This window comes from Halyomorpha halys, unplaced genomic scaffold, assembly GCF_000696795.3.
Source record: "Halyomorpha halys isolate HHAL.00 unplaced genomic scaffold, Hhal_1.1 Scaffold738.1, whole genome shotgun sequence".
NCBI lineage: Eukaryota > Metazoa > Arthropoda > Insecta > Hemiptera > Pentatomidae > Halyomorpha > Halyomorpha halys.
Window position 1 is genome coordinate 77611 of NW_027107601.1, and position 7419 is coordinate 85029.

A 7419-nucleotide genomic window follows, 5' to 3' on the forward strand; every position below is an offset into this window, starting at 1 on the left:
CATTGGAGTCCTATACAATCTTCTGACATCAAAGTGATTATCTAAAGGAGAATAACCTATTCTAACCATTGTGTGGAGTCAATTTTTTTCATTTTGTGGGATCGCCATTAAATGAAAAAAAGTCAACGTCCCCAAAAATATTTAATATACTTTTTCAAGGTATGGTAGAAATATAACAGTTTACTAAAATTTACATGCAACTCTTAACCTTTGTTATGGAGTAAATATTGAAAATACTTTTTTTTCTTTTTTTTAATTATTTATTTAATGTAATTTACAACTGTACAAAATAATACAATAGGTAAATATGCAGTATGTTTCATATACACTTGAAAATCTTAAGAAGGAACCACCCATTGGTGGTACTTCAAACATTAATTTAAATTAGAAGGTCCCGTGGCCATCTTATTTTCAGACTCCTCGGAGGATTCATATGCCTCGAATCTGTTCAACAGTCATTAGTGGTGTATTTAGAAAGGATACTGTAGTACAGGAGGGCAGAGGTTTACGACGAAGAGCAAAGGTGATCTGGTGGGATTTGTCAGGATTTATTTTGATATTGAAAATACTAAGAATGATTTTACGGAGTTAGTTATTCCGTCCACTGAAAGGCTCATACATAAGTTTATCCGGCAGGTGTTTCTTACTTTTTTGTTCCCTAAGTGGTATCCTGTGAGCATTTATATCATAGTAGGTGATTTGTTATATTTGTTCATATAACTAATTGGTTGTGATGATGACAAAAATCTTTACGATTACTTTCAATGTAATTTAACATTATATATTGTAGCTCTTTCATCAGGGGCTAAAGAATTCATATTTCATAAAATACCTAATATCTTCTTACTTCGGCTCTTGATTTAAAAATAGTAACGCAGGAGGTGTCCAGGTGAGCAACATGTTTAAAAGAGAAAATAAAGATGTCATGTTAGAAGTGTGTTGGTGGGAGAAATTCTTAGATTTGCCTATTTAAGAGGCTAGAGTAAGATTGAATCGAGTGTAGATGGGGACGTAAAAGATTATTATTTAGGAATTTTCCTTATTATCGGTTTTAACCAGAAGGAGCACCTACCCGAATCAAGGTCGAATGAGGCCAGAAAAATTAAACTTTGATAATGATGAATTTTCTGATTAAGTCTGCAGTCCCAAGCAACACAGCTTTCTGCATTAGTTGTAGAATATTCAACGACAGATCCAAGTCCTTAGTGTTCTCTAGTGTCGTCTCCAGGATCAGACCATTGGTTGATATAATCAACAAACACCTTAACTTTCTCAAGCTTGCTTCCAATTTTTTTCGGCTACTGTCTTGTGAAGTTTGTCATCCAATGATACGCCTATTTCAATGATAGTTACATATGTTCCTCTGGTAGATATTGCTAAAATATCAGGCTTATTAAGAGGAATTGACATCCCACCTATTAATGATCGCTTGTGGGCTGAACTTGTCATAAGGGCTGGTGTCGTTCAGAAGTTTCTACTTTTTGGCTAATTCTTGATGGAAAATTATAGCCATGTTGTAGTGTCTTACTAAATATTCCTTCCCAGCAAGCACTTGGCAGCCTAACGTTATGCGCTTAATTGATTCTGATGTTGTTCTACACAGCCGACAAGATTCCGTTATGCTTTCTCCACATATACGGTGTCTATTGGTCTTGGTAGTTATCACCTGGTTCTGTATGGTGAAAATAAATCTTTCTGTTTCTGGGAAAAGGGCACCCTTGCGAAGCCATAGCGATGCACTCCTATCAATCCTTCTTCCAATAAACTGTGGTAAAATCTTCCATGGAGTTCCTTAGATCCAGTTTTCAAGCAGAATTTCCATTTTCACTGCAGAGGGATGATTTTCATTTTGAAGGCTTAGCGAGATGTAGCCAATGTCCAGTGCCACAATAGTTGACTTTCGATGCTATGTTGGCTTGGAAGCAGTTCCGAAGATTCTCTTCTCATTCTTCATCATCATCAATCGGCGCAACAACCCATAACTAAATCCTGGCCTCCTCAAGCAGCTTCCACCAGTTTAATGTGTTAAGTGCAGCTGCTCTCCAATTTCCCATTCCAAGCAGGTTCCTTGAATCCACCTTAACAACATTCAGCCATGGGTGGCCATCCTCTACTAGGCTGTAGATGCGTCTGAGTATTTTTCTCTCATACCCTTTCATCGGCCTTTAAAAGTGCCCAAAATTCCGAGGCGTAGAGCAGCACTGGTAGAATTGATGTTTTATACAATCTAGTTTTAGTGGATTTGATAGTGAGCTACTACCAAAGTGCTGACGCAGTCCAAAAAAAACACCTATTAGCCAATGCTATTCGTCTCCTTATTTCGGCCGAAACGTCATTGGTGGCATTGACGTCTGATCTGAGGTAGACAAATTCCTAAACTCATTCGAAAGATTAATGACCAATTTGGACAAAATCTTCATTAAAACCTCTTTCTTGACCAGCTATCATATATTTGGTTTTGTTGGTATTAACAAGTCATAGCTTCGTAGCAGTATCATCAAGGGCAAAAAAGGCCTCTTCCACAACAGCTTTTTGATCTCCCAATAAAGTTAAAGTCGATACTATCAGCATATCCCAGAGTTTGTACCATATGATTAAAAATTGATCCACCGGTCTGAACCTTTGACTCTTTACTAACTTTTTCCAGACCAATATTGGATAGCAGACAGGCTAGGGAATCTCCCTGTAGAACGCCATTTTGAGAAGTGATCCCTCAGACAGATCTCCCTGAATCTGCACCGTACATTCAGTATGATGATTTCTTCTGTCCAAATAGTAACAAAAAGATTTTGTATTGCTTGGACAAGCTGATCTCCCCCTTTCTCAAATAGCTCAACACAGCCTACAAGATCCCATTATGCTCTCTCAACATTTACGGTGTCTATAGGTCCTGGTAGGTATCACCTGGTACTGTACGGCGAAAATAAATCCTGTTTCAGGGAAAAGGGCACCCTTGCGAAGCCGTATTAGGGATGTACTCCTATCAGTTCCACCTTCCAACAAACTGTAGTAAAATCTTCCATGGAACTACTGAGATTTCCAGTTTCAAGTGGCATTTCCATTTTCACTGCAGGGGGATGATTTTAATTTTGAAGGCTTAGCGAGGTGTAGCCGATGTCCAGTGCCACAATAGTTGTGATGACTCTCGAAGCTATGTTGGCTTGGAAGTAGTTCCGAAGATTCTCGTCTTCGCTGCGGCAAGCTTTTAACATGCTTGAAAGCCCTCGTCGTCCTATTTTTCTTGGAAGGTACATTCATACAACAGAAGATTTCAGATGGCGCTTTTGGGAGTTTGCTAATTGCCCTCTGAGGTAAAAATCCAGTGCATCCTGATCTGTATTCGTCCATTTCAGAATGCCAAAGGAATAGACTAAAGCCGTTATCGCCCAGTATTCAGAGCTTTCATTCATATTTTTCTCTGAAAGATCAGTTCTGAGAAGAATTTTTACTCGTTTTTTGAATTTAACATCGAATAGCTTTGTAATATCTTTCCATTAGTAGCTTAGTTCTCGTACCTTGTTAGCGATGAGTTGGGCCGCTGCGGCGGCCTGGTCCATAGCCTTGTCTGCATTCATGCTTGCCGAGTATATGGCGCCTAATAGCCTGTATCTTAATGACGCATACCTTCCGCAATCTAATATGTAATGTAAGGCAGTCTCTGGGGCCTGTCCGCATAAGCAGCAGGTTTGATCATGAACTACTCCACATATCTTACGATGTCTTTTAAGTCCGAAGTGACCTGTCTGGACTCCTATTAATAATCGGAGTTCGTTTCTGTTAAGGCCTAGTAGCCACTTAGTTTGAGAAGTAGAGGGTTTAGTTATTAAAATCTTGGCCTGTCTCAGCCCTATACAGTCCCTCCACCCCTTACCGGCTTTCTTCCATGTTCAATCAAGAACTACTTTTCTCTGATGACTTTAAGAGATGCCTAGGAATGGTTCTGGCTCTATAAGAGGGTGCCCAGCCCCGTTTCTAGCAAGATGATCAGCTTTCTCATAACCTGTGATTCCCTTTTGACCTGAGACCCACACAAGCTGAAGCTTCTTTAACCACGCTAGTGATTCTAAGGCTTGTTTACACTCTCTTACCAAATTAGAGGTGACTCTAAGGCTTGAAGGGCAGACAGACTATCTGAAAAGATGGTGATACCAGTTCTTTCTACAGCTAGTGACTTCGGGGCATAAAGCCGCTGACAAGATGGCAAACACCTCTGCCTGAAAAATAGTCGAGTGCTTGCCAAGTGGGAAGCTTAGTTCTTTGCCTAATTTTTCAATGTAAACTCCTGCCCCCGTTACTCCTGTCGAATCCATTCTCGATCCGTTAGTGAAACAGGGCAGATAATCTCCTGGGGTTTCCACTAAACTCTGTACCCAATCCTCTAACTTTGGGTGTAAGTAACTAATCTTAGTATCTAAAGCGGGTATTTTAACTAGAAGTGGTGAGCGGTATTGTAGTATTGGTAACTCGCTTTCCACCACTTTGGCTATTGTCGCGTGACTAGTAGCTTCTCCTGTCTCTGTCCACTGTCTATTTTCTCTCATTCTTAGATAAACTAATACCGCTTTCCCTTTAATCAATAAGTCAAGTGGTACTGGGGAAAGCAGGATTTCCTATGCCTTAGTAGGTGTTGCGCGAAATGCCCCAGTTATGCCAATACACGCCATCCTTTGGATCTCACTGGTCATTCGCACATGGGAAGCCCTTTGCAGGGCTGTTCACCACACAATACTTCTATAGTAATTCTCGGTCTTATTATCGCTATATAAATCCAATGCATAAGCTTTGCGTTAAAACCCCTAGTACTTGCCAAAAGGCAGCACTGATTTTACTTTTGATTTCTGCCAAATGAGATCCCCAGTTCAGTTTTGTGTCAAAACTAATTCCGAGATATTTGACCTTTTGGCTTATTTGAAGTTGATTGCCAAAAAAAAATCGGGGTTTGAAATATACCCATTTTCCGCTTCCTGGTAAATAGAATTAACTCGGTCTTTGATGGGTTTACTGAAATCTTCATTTCAGTACAGCATGTCTGTATTAGGTTACATGCGACTTGCATAAGTTCCATGATAGTACTCACGAACTTTCCACTAATGAGGATCACTCCATCGTCAGCAAAAGCTTGCGCGAATATCCCAACATCCTCAAGTCTTCTCAATAAGCTATTCATAACTAGGCACCATAGCAACGGTGAGGTGCAACTCCCTTGAGGGCATCCAGTTTCTGCCTGCGCCTGTAGCCTAGTACCGTCTTCCGAAACTACAATATTTCTATTATTAAGAACAAATCTGACCCATCTGACAATTGCATTCGAGGCAGAAATGTCTAATAAGTTTTTACAGACTGCCTGTTCGATGATCTTAGCCAAACGCTTCAAGAGTTTACCACAAATTGGACTTAAAGAGTCGCCTTCGAAAATTCCTCTATTAATTGATATCTCATCGGATAGCGGTGCTTTAGTACCAAAGATATTCAAAGAAACTTTCCACAACCTCAAAAGGCGATGTAATAAAAAGATTATAATTTTGTCTATCTAAGAAATATTGGCCATAGAAGCCAATCGTGGGGAACAGAATCAAACGCCTACAGGTAGTCAATCCATGTATTATTTAACATCTTATTATATTACATATTATTATAAAAATGAAAAATAATATACATTTTTTAAAACTAAACTTCTATGTAATGGACCTCTACCTCCATATTGCTGATAACATATTTATTTGTAAATGTGCTAATACACCCTGTATTCATTTGTTTATTTTTAAGTTTTTAATAACCAATAACGTGGAAGTGTATAGTGCAATGGTAAGGGAATGTATTCCAAACTCCAAGGACTCTGGTTCGAATCCGGCTGTAGCAGACAATTATTTTCTGTTTCACTGTAGTCAGCACTGTGAGTTCGATAATCCTCCGGGGTCCACGCAGCTTCATAAAGTGGGTACTTTTCATTGGGTAAAAATATGACAGTCGAACGTATTTCTGACCAAATCACCTCCTTGCTCAACCGTTAGTCTAGTAACAGTACTTCCTTACAAAGAACTGCACCCCTGACCCTTCATGGGTTGTATCAGTACCAATTTAATTACTGTTTTTAATAACGAGTAGAAAAATATCTACCTAAGTTAGGGTTGACTTGCATGTACAAATTGATCTAAGCAAAAAGATGAAGTTGGATAGTATAAGAAAGCTTTCTTTTCGATATAATTACTAAATATGATAACAGAACTTGAAACTAGGAATTTAATGAAAATTCGAGTTACAATTTACGATGGATAGTATTTATATCGATTATCAAAATATAACAATTACCATAGAAACTAGACACATGACAATGCTCTTAGTCTGATAAAATGTTCCTGCTATGGCTATTTTATACCTTCACAGTTGGTTTATCACAAGTTGAAGAGCGTACTATTGGCCTTCAACAAGTGATCAATTACACTCTTCAGCAAGAAATAAATAGCACTGATCAACACGTGAGTTTTGTTGAAGCTCCAGGGAATGACATTTATGGTGAATCGATGGTGTTTGGTGGTATCACCATTTTGGTCTTGGAATGTATGTCTTCAAACAAAACAGAAGGAAAAACAGTGTGGTTTAAAGATGGAGAATTGTTAAAACTTTCTGAAAGAATTATTGCCAGGGGGAAAAAGTTGTCCATAATCAACGCAGTACAAAGCGACATGGATGGTTACACTTGCTATATGGATTATAGGGAAAATCCGACGACATTAGCCACTGAATCAGCCGAAAACAGAGAAGGTACGAAAAAAAGCCATAGGAGGAGTATCAAGTGGACGAATAAGTCTCGAGCGATTTGGCCACTTCTGGGCATCATCGGGCAGTTTGTCCTACTCGCCATTGTAATCTGCTTATGCGACAAGAAGAAGTCGAACGATGACGAAGACGAGGAAGGCATGAGCGAGGGGCCATCAGACAAGGATATGGTCGATTCAGTGTCTTCGGTTAACAAGGAAGTTCAGACGGAGACGGCTCAGGAACGCTGGAAAGCGATAGCTTCCAAGGCACATTTTGCTCATCAAATGGGCCTCATTTAAGTGTTTATCATATGTTATAACTCTATTGTGTGTTGTCTAATATATTGTAATATTTATAAGATTGTATTATTTATTTAATGGTTTTACTTCTATCTCATAAATGACATAGACCTGCTAAATAAATGAATAAAAATCAGATTTCACAATCGAAGGTTTACTTTTAACTGATGAAAGGAATATGGTCCGGGTGCGGTAAAAAAAAAACTCAAATAGTAGAAATAAACTATTTTAATGAGCCAACGTTTCGCCCCACGTTGCAGGGCTTCTTCAGGGCTATCTTGACGGCAGTCAAAACAAAAATAATTTTTGTGTGATTTGTAAAAATCATTTTTGTTTTGACTGCCGTCAAAATAGCCCTGAA